The 14,543-nt window shown below is 44.4% G+C and overlaps 1 protein-coding gene across 1 annotated transcript in view; it reads right to left on the bottom strand.

The window, feature by feature from the left end:
* KIAA1549L (KIAA1549 like) overlaps positions 1-14,543 on the bottom strand; it is a 126,559-nt gene that overhangs the window by 27,109 nt on the left and 84,907 nt on the right. The gene's annotated exons all lie outside the window — the stretch shown is intronic.

Here is a 14,543-nt window from a genome sequence, read left to right as displayed (position 1 = left end):
AATAAAGTGCACAATAAATGTAATGTGTTTGAATCATCCTCCTTAAACCACCCCCACCCCAACCCCAGCCCCAGTTCGTGGAAAAATTGTCTTTCACAAAATATGTCCCTGGTACCAAAAAAAGGTGAGGACCGCTGCTCTAAAATCTTTCATCAACATTCTTTACCCTTATGCCTTTCAGGTAAAGGAATCCAGAACACCCTGTAGTCTACAGCCAAGGGTTGGTGTTCTAGACCACAGACTAACTCTCTAAATGGTCCTGTGCCCAGGGATTGAGCGAATGGCTGGTCGCCTGATGCCATTTATCAGAGAGAGTAACAAAATCAGATCTCAGAGTGTGGAGCCCCCTGAGTTAGAAGCTCTAGGGTCAGGGCCCAGCAATCAGTGCCTTAACAAGCCCTCCAGGAGATTTGGTTGGTTGCTCAAGTTTGAGACCCACCGCTCGAGAATGTTCGCCTGCCTTCTTCCAGTGAACCTTCCACTCCGGGAGCAGTTGCAGTACCCAAATGCACAGACAGTTGGGACTTGATCAGCTTCCAGAGCAGGCTGCCTGCCCTGTCTTATGTTTGCTGGCCCATGAATGCTTACTTAATAAGTCTGCATGTGGGGCAGGTTTTGCTCTGAGATTTGCTTTTGTGATAAGATGAAGGTGGGACTGTGGAGACTAGTTAATCCACATCCACTTCAACTATGCCCATGGCTACTACTATCTGCTAAAAGAACCTGAGAGTTCTGTGTCAGTAAACTAGCATAGATTAGTTTGCCATCCTGCTCTCCATCATGACACAACTGTCACCTTAGGAAAATTAGAAAATACAGATAAGCAAGTGGAACAGGGCAGAGAAGCCTCAGGGCAAAACCAAGAGATGAGGAGCTGCCAAGACACCACCACCAAGTTGCTGCACGCAGGGCAAATGCTGCTGCAATGACCAGCTCTAAAAGGCAAGCCAAGAAGATAAAAGACAGCACAGGAAAGATGTTTCAACTGGGACAGTTACTTAACTTTTTGATGTTTTGGTTTCCTCGTCTGTAAAATGCGGATAGTAAGACCTGCCTCAAAGGGTTTTATAAAGATTGAATAAGATGACTGAGGTAGAGTTTAGAACAGTAGCACATGGTAAAAACACAATAATGGTAGCTTTCATCATCATCATCGTTGTCATTATTCTTTCATTCATTCAACCACATGTTATTTATCACAAACAGAGCACTCAGATGGACTTCCCAGTGGCACTTCCGGGTGGTGAAGAACCCACCTGCCAACGCATGAGACCTAAGAGACGTGGGTTCTATCCCTGGGTCTTGAAGATCCTGGAGGAGGGCATGGCAACCCCCTCCAGTATTCTTGCCTGGAGAATCTCATGGACAGAAGAGCCTGGCGGGCTGCAGTCAATGGAGTCACAAAGAGTCAGACACGACAGAGTGACTGAGCACAAGAAGAATGTGCACATTAAGAAAGTGTCATCAGGGAACCCATTCATTAAGGGGAGCCCTTCTGTCCTTAAAATCTAGATGTGGAAGGCCAGAACTACATTGTTTTTCATGTTTTAAAATTTATTTACTTTTCTTTAGTATTAATACGTGCGCATTAGAGAAGAAATAAAAAAAATACAGGAAGCATGAAAAAGAAATTAGTTATCTCCTGTAACCTTATCACACAAAATTAGGGCTTGTATAGTTCAAGATCAAAAGACAAGATTCTCTGCCAACTTGCAAGTCTAGATTTATCAACACATTCACAGACAGTGAATAATTCAGAATACAATTTTTATATCAACACAAGCAAGGATAGATTTATGGAGTAGAGTGCAAAATTACCTCTGTGATAACAAACAAGAACTCAAAGACATTTCATGCCTGGGTGTATGCCCCCAGATCCTGGGCTGGAGATGCACCGGGGCTCTTATGCCTGGGGGGTCTTTAGGGAAAGGTTTGAGATCACCCTCGGGGAAATATGCTCCCTGAAGACCCCGGGGATACCTTCTAGGCTAATGAAAACAACCTCTTTTTTTGGTCATTGTTAACTTTTCATTTTTGGTATATACCTAGAGCCTGTTACACAGACTGAAGGAAGTCTGAAAGCAACTTCTGAACATTTTCATACAATGCTTAGAACATTCTGAATGGAACTCCAGAGCCTGAGGAACTTGAGGAGACTGTTTCACTCAAGCCCTATTTTAAGGCTGAAGAGCTGGAGGCCATAGCAATTAAGTGACTGACCAGATGTCCACCAGAGCGGGCAGTGGCAGAGTCTTGCTCTCCCAGCTCCAGTCCCAGGCACATCATGCTGCACCCCACTGCCTCTCACAGCTCTCTGTCAGTACTGGTTGCCACCCACACACTGCCCTTCCCCCGGACATCTCCAGTCTCCCTGATAAATAATGGATGCCTAGGGCTACCCTGCTCCCAGGTGGAAGACGAATGGTGCTGAGGCAGGCTATGAATCTCCCCTCCCGTCAGCTGTGCTGTGCATTTCCAGTCATACTGGTGGGTCTCTTATTATGTGAATTTATAGTTGTGCCTTCAGCAGGGCCAAAACAAGCTTCTTAGCAACAACTTCCAACTCTCCTGTTTTTCTAGGATCACTGGGGTGGGGCTGTACTGAATTGGGGAGGGAGTTCTCTGAGCAAGGCTTGGGGATGACATTATCTTTGCCAAGGAGGTGAAGATACATTCTGTAGAATTCCATGGCATCTACCCCATAACACCCCAATGGAAATCAACCTCTGCTCACCCCGCTCGAGTTTTCATCTTGTGGGGGCGGGTCCCTTTAACTGGAGGGACCAGATTCATAACCCAAGTATGACCTCAACAGGTTTGCGCTAAAGAAGTCCTGTATTCCCACTGTTCTCACTTGGTTGTTTAGTCTCCTGATGTCTATAGAATGGGAACAAGGCAAGCTCTTATTATTTTGTGGGATTTCCCTTTTTCACATTTGATTTGCTTATTTAATCTCAAGCAAGTCTGAATGCTCTCTGAGCCCATTTTACTCATCTCTTGTGAGCTGGGAACAAGGCACTTGGCATTCAATAAAGCTTTGTGAAACTGAACCAAAATTTTAAAAATCTGTTTAATTAACCACGGAGTATTAATAGAATTTGAAGTTAAGATAAAGGGCCATGTTCCCCAACAAATTTCCTCCAACACTGCAGGACCACAGATAAGGTACATGAACTCCCTACACCTCAGGCTCCTCACCTGAAAAATGGGAGCACTGACCATGGTCTGGGATGTCCCTTCTGGTTCTTACATTGACTCTGATTTAGGTTGATTTCTTGGACTCTGTCTGCTCTAATAGAATCCACATTTCTCCTACAATTATGGTTCTTGGGAGAATCTGACATCCACTCATAAGGGCAATCCCTCCTCCCTCTGTATCACCTCCTTCTCTACCTCAAAATATACGAGTAGTGATAACTTTTTTCTTTTACTTAACAGATAATCATTAATTTCAACCCCATGATCAGCCTTGGGTTGGGAGTTGCACATATAATTAATAAGATAGTGTCATAGTCCTCAAGGAGCTCCCAGTCTACAAAAGGAGACAAGTGGCACAACAATAATAATACTAACAACTAATGTTTACTGACAGCTTGTGTGCCAGACACTGTTCTAAGTGCTTTATATAAATCTTACAATAATCTACGAGGCAACAACTATAGCTATCCTTATTTTACAGTTGAAAACATTATTGAGACATTGACAGATCAAATATCTTGCCCATAATTGGTGGAGCTGCATTTTGAACCCAGGAAGTCTGATTCCAGCACCCAAGCTCTTACCCATCACATATACAAACAGATCCAATACTGTTATCACAGATGTGGGCTCTTACAGAGGGACAGACATCTGTGACCAGGAAGACAGACTACAAAGTAATACTTGAGATAATCTACCTCATCAGATTGGGCTTCCCAGGTGGCGCTAGTGGTAAAGAACCCGCCTGCCAGTGCAGGAGACATAAGAGATATAGGCTCAATCTCTCTCTTCCCAGGGGCTGGGAAGATCCCCTGGAGGGAGGGCACGGCAACCTACTCTAGTATTCTTGCCTGGAGAATCCCACGGACAGAGAAGCCTTGTGGGTTACAGTCCATAGGATCACACAGAGTCATACATGACTGAAGTGACTTAGCACACGCACACACCTCATCGATTACTATAAGGATGTAAAGCATCAACATGCAAATATCAAGTGTTTAGAAGACTGTCTGGCACATAAGCAGACACTTTCATATTATCTGTCTCCTCCCACAAACTGGGGCCTTCATTAGGGCTAGGTCAGTGTCTTACTGCTATATCCGCAGCCCCCAATTCAGAACTTAGCCCAAAGCTGAAACCAGTAATTGCCTCTTAAGCAAAAGAACTGAACAGAGCAGGTGCTCAGATTTCCTTGAGGACCTGAGATGTGCTGGTCCCGTGCTAGGTTTTCCATTTGTGGTCCCTCACCAATCCTCGAGGACCATGTGGTTGTCCCCATTTTCCAGGTAAGACATATGTGTCAACTGGTTTAACCTGCTCCAAGTCCTTCTACCTAGCTTGCACATTTTTGAAAATACCTTTTGCTTTTATTTGACAGAAAGGGGTGACAGGCACAAAGGCAGATCTCAGTGTTGGCTGATGGTTGACTTGGGTACAAATGTCAGTGGCGTATCTGGGACAGAGAATATATTTTTAAACCTCCTTAACTTAGGGTTTACCATACTTACTTTTCCAACATTGTAATTCTGAGAAGCACTGGGGAACTTTTTTTTTTCCAAATGATTTTTATAAATCAATCAAGATATACTTTAAATAAATTCTAAGAATTTAATCAGGGAATGTCTGTTCATGGTAGAAAATTAGAAAACATAGATAAGCAAAAGGAAGGAAATTAAAATCCACTCTAATCTTATCACCAGAAATAACAAAATGTTAACACTGTGACCTCCGTGCATGTCCTTCCAGCTGTTTTCTACGCATATGAAATAGAATGAAGATTATGAATGCTGGCGTATTACCAACACCCTCCCAGTTGCTCACCCACCCCACCCATCACCCCACTCCAGTCAGCTACCAAAGAATCCTGGCTTGGACCATCTTAGTTTCTCCCTTCTTCTTCCAAGGAGAGCCCACCACTTGCCACAAGATTCTCTGGCTTTGGTGATGGAGAATAGAAAGTACGGGAGGGCACTGAGGCAGAAGGGGAGAGGGCTGCAGGATTGTCTTAGTGGGATTTTGGGTAGAGATGCAAAAGCAGCTATGTAGCATGCGAATGGGAAAGGAATTAAGGATATTGAAAAAAGTATTACTGGACATGATAGGATAGCCTTCAGGTACAGAAGCAGAAGTAGGGCTTTCCTGGTGACTCACATGGTAAAGAATCTGCTTGCAATGCAGGAGACTCGAGTGCAGTCCCTGGATCAGGAAGATCCCCTGGAGAAGGGAATGGCTACCCACTCCAGTATTCTTGCCTGGAAAGTTCCATGGACAGTGGAGTCTGGCAGGCTACAGTATATGGGGTTGCAAAGAGTCAGACACAACTAAGCGACTAACACTTTTCACTGTCTTTCATAGAAGAATTTAAAATTTACTTTTGTTGATATAATTCTTTTGACTTAGATACACTCTCAGACTAAGCCATCTGGATCATGATTTTACAAACAGTATAATGACACACATATGTATTTTGTAAATGTATATAAATTAAATCTCCCATTTAATAAAAATCCTCCTATATATATGACTATAAATGGATTTATATATATATAAAATAGAAGTATATATATTTTGAAATCTTTTTATACAACATTGCAAATAAATATCTCTGTCAATAAAAATATGGTACTTTTAGGGAGTAACTTTAAAAGATTTCACTGCATTCTGCTATTTGGAGTTTTCAACCAACATGTAACTATCCACTATTTTATGTAGTTTCCCAACAAGAGTGAAATCTGTATATTGTGGTTAAAATTCTGAATATACCATGCATTTAGCCTTATGTTAAATTCCTGGAAGTAGAATTACTGAGTTAGAGAAAACATACATATTTAAGATTTTGGATACTTATGGTATATAAGTGAGAGAGGCTGAGACCCAGGACTTTTTGCTGTAGTGTCTGCACCTGAACAAACATCTCCTCCAGCAACAAAACACAAAGAAACTAAATATAAGGGACTAAAAATAACTGCATACACGTGCTGTTGGGCCAAATGATGAACAATAAGATATAAAAAGGCAACAAACCAACTGCCACTTGTGAAGTGCCAGGTGCAAAAGCAGAGCAGGCACATGATCCCTGCACTCAGGCACCACCAAGGGGGTGGGCGGACCACCTAAGCTACGCCTCCTGCGCAACCCACCAGATCCGCCCTCCCCCTCACCCCACTAAAGGAACCAGCTCACCTCTCCGCTCCCCCCACCTTGGGAGCAAGCAAGGGCACCTGTTTCTGATTTTCACTCCCTTGCTTGAGTTCCTCCTCTGGACTCATCAATTTCTATGATTAAAGCCCCAGGGCTTCCAGGTTGGTAACCTATGTATCCTCAGCAGCAAAGGCCACAAATATTTAGAAGAAATTAAGGCCATTTCTTTTCCACCTCTGGACACGCAGGCCCCTTGGATTGAGTTTTATGCCCACCGGATAGAGCAAGCATATGCAATCTTCCACTGCTAAAAGAACACACCCATACCACACACCTAGGAAGGCCCACACAGTGGCTATTTGCATGACTTCAGCTTCTCTTTGAAACACCACAGGAACAAACTTGAAGGAGACTATAGTCCTGCTAGGAGCCCCAGTTATCTTCTTTCTGGAAAATATTCCATCATATTGCTGAGTCTTGGAACACATTGTGTAGCTGTAAGACTTCATCAAAATTAAAAAAACAGTTTTGCTGTTTTTTAATCAGACAAGTAATGAAAAGACAAGCCACCAGCCAGGAGAAATACTAGCATTTGTATCCAGAATATATAAGTATTTCCTGTAAATAAATAACAAAATGACAAACAGCCTAATTTAAAAATTGGGCAAAAGGCTTAAATTGGCACCTTAATAAAAGAAAGTACATAGATGTCTAATAAATGCATAGAAAGGTGCTCAATATCATGAGTAATTAGGGAAATTATATCATTTCACATTCACTGGAATGGCTAAAATTAAAAAGATTAATCACAGCTGTTGGTGAGGTTGAGGAGTAGAATTAGAACTCACAGTGCTGGTAGAAGAGTAAACAACACACATAGTTTGTAAACCTGTTTGTAGTTTTAAAAAGTTAAACATACACCTACGCTAGGACCCAGAAATTCCAGTCCTACTATATTTATCCAAGATAAATAAAAACATATTGTCTTAGTCTGTTCAAGCTGCTAGGATAAAATCACACAGCTGGGTGGCTTATAAACAGTAGAAATCGATTTCTCACAGTCCTGGAGGCTGGAAGTCCAAGGCGGGCAGTGTGGTTGGGTGAAGGTCCTCTTCTAGGAAGCACATTCCTAACTGTATCCTCACATAGAGGAAGGGGCAAGGTTGCTCTGGGGGAATCTCTTTTATAGGGGCCCTAATCCCATTCATGGATTCCACACTTAATCCTGATCACCACCCCCAAGCTCCTAATACGAACACATTGGGGATTAGACTCTCACAGTTTGAATTTTAGGGGAACACACACATTTAGACTATAGCACATATGTTCACAAAACATATATGTGAAAATGTTTACAGCAATTTTTCTCTAGTAGCTCCAAACTGGAAACAACCCGAATGTCCAACAATAGGATGATGGATATATAAATAGTGGTATGTTCATGCAACAGAATAGTACTCAGTAACAACAAAAAGTAAACTACTGAATACCAGACCACCTGACCTGCCTCTTGAGAAACCTGTATGCAGGTCAGGAAGCAACAGTTAGAACTGGACATGGTACAACAGACTGGTTCCAAATAGGAAAAGGAGTGTATCAAGGCTGTATATTGTCACCCTGCTTATTTGACTTATACGCAGAGTACATCATGAGAAACCCTGGGCTAGAAGAAGCACAGGCTGGAATCAAGATTGCCAGGAAAAATGTCAATAACCTCAGATATGCAGATGACACCACCCTTATGGCAGAAAGTGAAGAACTAAAAAGCCTCTTGATGAAAGTAAAAGACGAGAGTGAAAAAGTTGGCTTAAGGCTCAACATTCAGAAAACTAAGATCATGGCATACGGTCCCATCACTTCATGGCAAATAGATGGGGAAACAGTGGCTGACTTTATTTTTTTGGGCTCCAAAATCACTGAAGATGGTGACTGCAGCCATAAAATTAAAAGACGCTTACTCCGTGGAAGGAAAGTTATGACCAACCTAGACAACATATTAAAAAGCAGAGACATTACTTTGCCAACAAAGGTCCGTCTAATCAAGGCTATGGTTTTTCCAGTGGTCATGTATGGAGTGACAGTTGGACTATAAAGAAAGCTGAGTGCAAAAGAAATGATGCTTTTGAATTGTGGTGTTGGAGAAGACTCTTGAGAGTCCCTTGGACTGCAAGGAGATCCAACCAGTCCTTCCTAAAAGAGATCAGTCCTGGGTGTTCATTGGAAGGACAGATGTTGAAGCTGAAACTCCAATACTTGGGCCACCTGATGCGGAGAGCTGACTCATTTGAAAAGACCCTGATGCTGGGCAAGATTGAGGGCAGGAAGAGAAGGGGACGACAGAGGATGAGATGGACGGATGGCATCACCGACTCAACGGCCATGAGTTTGGGTAAACTCTGGGAGTTGGTGATGGATAGGGAGGCCTGGTATGCTGCAGTTCATGGGGTCGCAAAGAGTCGGACACGACTGAATGACTGAACTGAACTGATATGCGCAAAAACATTGATAAATTTTAAGTAAGAGAGTACTTACTCACACACCAAAGAGTACATACTGAATAATTCCATTTACATGAAGTTCAAGAACAGGTAAAACTATAATAGTAGATATCAGAAAAGTGGTTCTCATTTTGGGGGTGGTAAAGACTGGCTGAAAGGAGAAATGAGTCAACTTTCTGGAAGTGATGAAAATGCTATTTATTTCGACTGAACAATGGTTAAAAAGGTAGTATCAAACCAGCTCCACCCTCTTGTCTCTCTCCCCTATGGCTGGCTGCCCTCCATAGAGCACTGGAAATTCAATCATTGACCAAGTCACATTTACCAAGTTATAACCACTGGCTACCCTGTGTTTGGCAAAGTGTGATCTTAGAGGTCATCTTCAAAAGTGTGACCTCTGTGTCTTCAGGGCAAAGGGGGAGGGTCTCAGGTACCCCTTACAAAGCCCTTGTCCAGCCCCATTGTGCTGGAGAAAGGCACCCTTTGAGGAATCCAATCTTCTCTTTAGTGAGTACAATTCTGATCACCAATGTGTGAGTTTTTTCCCCACACATCCAATTCTTGACACCAGCTGGGTATCCTACAGTTCAACTCAGTTCAGACACTACCCAGAGAAAGCATCAGATTCCACAGGTTAAGAGCTCAGTCCCACCAGACTGCCCTCCATCCCCACCACCCCGCCACCTCAGATGCCAGTCCCAAGGCCAGGTGCTTGTGTTTCTGACCATTGAGATAGATAGAGATCAGAGGTTCTAGCAACCTCCTCTTTAGGTTCAATTAACTTCCTGGAGTAGCTCAGAAAGCTCAGAGAAACATTTTACTTACTAGATTGCTGGCCCATCACTAAAAGACATAAATCAGGAACAACCAGATGGAAGAGATGCATAAGGCAATAGAGGGAAGGGCAGGGAGTTTCCATACTGTCTCAGGGTGCCAGTCTCCCAGAATCGCCACCTGTTCACCAAGCTAGAAGCTCTCTGAACCCACTTCTTTTAGGTTTTTATGGAGGCTCCTTTGCTTAGGCATGACTGATTAAATCACTGGCCATTGGCCATGGAACTCAATCTCCAGTTCATCTCCCCTCCCTGGCAGTGGGCATGAGGTTGGAAATCACATATTGGGCTTCACAGGCAACCAGTAGCCATCCTTAGGTGCTTTCCAGGTCACCTCTTTAATATGAAGAACATTTAATGCTCCCATCACTCAGGAAATCCCAAGGGGTTCTGGAGCTAGCTCTGGCCAGCAGCAGGGACTAAGACCAAATAACGTCTTTCTTTCCTTTTATTTTGGCTGTTCCAGGTTTCAGCTGTGGTATGTGGGATCTAGTTCCCTGACCAGGGATGGAACTCCAGGCTCCCTGCATTGGGAGCATGGACTCTTAATCACTGGACCACCAGGGAAGTCCCCAAATGATATATTTATTATTATAAATCATAGTATCACAGTGTGTGAGAAAATTCACAGCAGGCTTAAAGTATCTAAAATGTTAGAATGGAAAAGAAACAAAAAAAGACTATTCTTCTCTCCTTCATGGAATATTAGAAACAGCTAATATTCACTGTGCATCTTCTATGTGTTTTATGAGCATAATGCATTTCATCCTCATGTGCGTGCGTACTAAGTTGCTTCAGTTGTGTCCAACTCTTTGCGTCCCATGAACTGTAGCTGCCAGTCTCCTCTATCCATGGGGATGCTCCAGGCAAGAATACTGGAGTGGGCTACCATGCCCTCCTCTAGGGGATCTTCCTGACCCAAGGATTGAACCCACATCTCTTATGTCTCCTGCATTGGCAGGTGGGTTCTTTACCACTAGTGCCACCTGGGAAGCCCCTTAACCCCTCACAACAACTCTATAAGGCAGGTAGAACCTGTATGCCCATTTTCCAGTTCGAGAAACTACAGCAGGTAATGAAGTAATTAGCCTAGCTTCACACTGCCAGTGTTCAAGCTGGACCATGAGCCAAGCCTAGCTCCAGAGGCCGTGAGCATAACCATTACACAGTACTGCCTGTGAACGCTGAGAACAATACGTGAGCCAGAATCATGCGTTACTGACAAATACCTACTAAAAAGGGACCAACCTGAAAGTAAACACACAAGAATGGCTTTCTGACATGGGAAGCTGTTTTGCTTTTGCTCTTAAGGTGAGTCTCTACCTGCTTTTTCTTATCTTCTTAGATTAGTTGACCCTGTAGGCAACAAGGCTTAATCTGGAGAGCCAACACTATTCTGTAACAAAATGGGCTCTTCCCACTGCCAACTCAGATCTGCTTTTCCCCCTCCTGCCTCTTGAAAAAGCCAGAGAGATTCACAAAATCCCTCTTGGTCATTCTATCTGCCTCCAAGATACAAACTTCAACAGTAGTCAGGCCTCCCCAAGCCCATGGGAAAAAGTTGTAGTCATGGGCCCATTGCCTTGCCGATCTTTCCCTTTATGGGTGGTCAACCAAAGGTGTGTTTGTCACACAGCTGAGACTGGAGGGACAAGTGACATGGAGGATTCTCCTGGTTTTACTCCTTAAAAGGCCCAACAGTCAATATTCCTCAAGGAGCAAGTACTGGGGTGGCCTCAGCATCCATCCACTCCTCTCCCTGGGTCTCAGGCAGGGTCTCTGGGGTGGGGGTGGGGAACTAAGCCTGTCCCAGCTCTGCTGGTGACATCTGCCTGGGTTAAATCAATCAGTGAACCCCTCTTCCCCCCACCCCAGTGATACAGGGGTAGAGTGGGCATTGGACCTACTGTGGCTCAGTTAGAGTAAAAAACCCATAAACTTTCAATTCATGGCTGGGAAAGAGATATTCTCTCTTGGGTTGGCCAATACAGTATGTAGACAGGAGGCTTGAGGCTGCAGCAGCCATTTCCAGTGGAGAGAACCAACCTGTGTTTGAAGCCAACATATGAGGGGGCAGCACTGCATAACGCAGAGAAAAGGAACAGAAGCACCAGTCAGACCAGGCCTGGATTTACTCCACCCAGTACATGCCCTTCATGAATACAGACAGTCTGATTCGGGTTGGGCTTTCTGTTATTTTAGCCAGAGCATCCTATAACCACCACTTAGACTGAACTTCAAACAGTAACTTGCATTTGTCTACAGTGTTGATAAGCCAGTCAAATCAACTATTTATATGACTCTGAGCTAAATCTGCCCCATATTTTCAAGTCTCAGTTCCAGAGTCACTTCTGGTTGACACTTGTTTGTTCATTTGCTCAACAGATAGAGACACTGCATCTGATAGGCGCTGGTTCTGACTCTGAGTGCTGAGGCTTCCAGGATGAATAAAACATGATTTCTGTCCTTGAGGAGGGCGGGGGTGGGGGAGTAATACAAGTAAACGTACCTGGGAGGAACAGGAGTAAGGAATCTGATGGAGTGAGTCCCAGGTACTAAGTTAGACCCAAGATGTGGGGTCGAGGAAAAGATTCTCAAGGAGTTCTGAAAGCACTGCCTGAATAGGCAGGTTTTTTTTTTTTTTAAGACTTTTTTTTTTTTTCTTGATGTGTACCATTTTTATGGAGAAGGCAATGGCACCCCACTCCAGTGCTCTTGCCTGGAAAATCCCATGGATGGAAAAGCCTGGTGGGCGGCAGTCCATGGGGTTGCTAAGAGTCGGACACAACTGAGCGACTTCACTTTCACTGGAGTGAAATGGCAGTCCACTCCAGTGTTCCTGCCTGGAGAATCCCAGGGACCAGGGAGCCTGGTGGGTTGCAGTCCATGGGGTCGCACAAAGTGGGACACGACTGAAGCGACTTAGCAGCAGCAGCAGGACCATTTTTAAAGTCTTTCTTGAACTTGTTACAATATTGCTTCTGTCAGGTTTATGTGAGATCCTAGCTCCCTGAGGAGGGATGGAACCCACACCCCCTGCATTAGAAGCCGAGGTCTTAAACACTAGACAGCCAGGGAAGTCCCAAGAAAAGGCAGTTCTTAACTGGGAACAAGCTTGCCTCAGGGGGACACTTGGCAGTGTCTGGAGGCATTCTGGGCTGTCACAAGTGGGAGGGGCTATTGGCAGCTGGTGGGTAGAGGCCAGAGATGCTGCTGACCATCTTACAATGCACAGGACAGCCCTCCCTCCATACAAAGAATCATCCAGCCCCCAGATCAATAGTGCCAAGGTTGAGCAACTTAAGCCAGAGGGAACGGATGTTCTGAGCAGAGAAAGAAGCACATGCAAAGATGTGGAGATGTGAAACCATAGGGCAAGTCTGGGGAGGGCGGGGAGGGCTGGAGCCAACAGATAGCTTAAGGAGCGGTGAGCATCAGCCAGAAGGGCATGTTGGGGCCAGCCGGAGCATCCGAGCCCTGAGCCGGAAGCTTAGGGTTTGCGTCTTTTTTATTTTTTTAATTGGAGGCTAATTACTTTACCATATTGTGGTGGGTTTTGCCGTACATTGACATGAATCAGCCATGGGTGTACATGTGTTCCCCAAACCTGAACTCCCGTCCCACCTCCCTCCCTCCCCATAGGGTTTGAGTCTTGTTCCCAAGCCCTGAGGAGCTGGGCTGTGCTGCACTTAGTCGCTCAGTCACGTCCAACTCGTTGCAACCCCACAGACTGTAGCCCACCAGACTCCTCTGTCCATGGGGATTCTCCAGGCAAGAAAACTGGAGTGGGTTTCCATGCCTTCCTCCAAGGGATCTTCACAACTCAGGGGGTCGAACCCAGGGCTCCTGCACTGCCGGCAAATTTTTTTACCATCTGAGCCACCAGGGAAGCCCACAAATACTGGAGTGGGGAGCCTATCCCTTCTCCAGGGGCTCTTCTGAACCCAGGAATCAAACCGGAGTCTCCTGCATTGCAGGTGGATTCTATACCAGCTGAGCTACCAGGGAAGCCCCCCTGAGGAGCTACTGAAGGATTTTAAACAGGGGCATGTATTTTATTTTATTTATTTATTTTTTTTATTAGTTGGAGGCCAATCACTTCACAACATTTCAGTGGGTTTTGTCATACATTGATGGGGCATGTATTTTAGAAGGATTCCTCTGGCAGCTGTGAGTGGGACAGAAAGGAACAAACCTTCAGGAAGACTTCCTGTTCCCATCCAAGTTCACTACCCCAGTTCAGTTCAGTCGCTCAGTCATGTCTGACTCTTTGCGACCCCATGAACTGCAGCACACCAGGCCTCTCTGTCTATCACCAACTCCTGGAGTCCACCCAAACCCATGTCCATCGAGTGGGTAATGCCATCCAACCATCTCATCCTCTGTCATCCCCTTCTCCTCCTGCCCTCAATCTTGCCCAGCATCAGGGTCTTTTCAAATGAGTCAGCTTTTTGCATCAGGTGGCCAAAGTATTAGAGTTTCAGCTTCAACATCACTACCACAACATGTTGCATATATCTCTACGTGTCCCCTCCACGAGCCTCCAAAAGCACCTTGGGGCAAGCACTAGTTAATCCAACTTTCTCTTCTCCATAAAGCCTCACACAGGTAGAGCAGTGGAATCACATGTGAGGCTCAGACGCTAATACCAGCAGAGAAGGTAAAAATCATGCAGTTAAACCTTTGAAAATTCATTATCATCCACATAATATACATGCATGGCCTGTGTGTACAATCTTATAGAAATAAGAAATAGGTCACCTATAATGCACAACATGAACAGAATATAAGCAAAAGCTTTTTTTTGCAATATTTATATTTTTTTCCCTTTGTCTTTCAGAGATTATATTGTGGAACTGGCAGATGTTAAACA

This window comes from Dama dama, chromosome 1, assembly GCF_033118175.1.
Source record: "Dama dama isolate Ldn47 chromosome 1, ASM3311817v1, whole genome shotgun sequence".
Taxonomy (NCBI): Eukaryota; Metazoa; Chordata; class Mammalia; order Artiodactyla; family Cervidae; genus Dama; species Dama dama.
The sequence above is the reverse complement of the archived record's forward strand: the minus strand, read 5'-3'. Positions and strand labels throughout refer to the sequence as shown.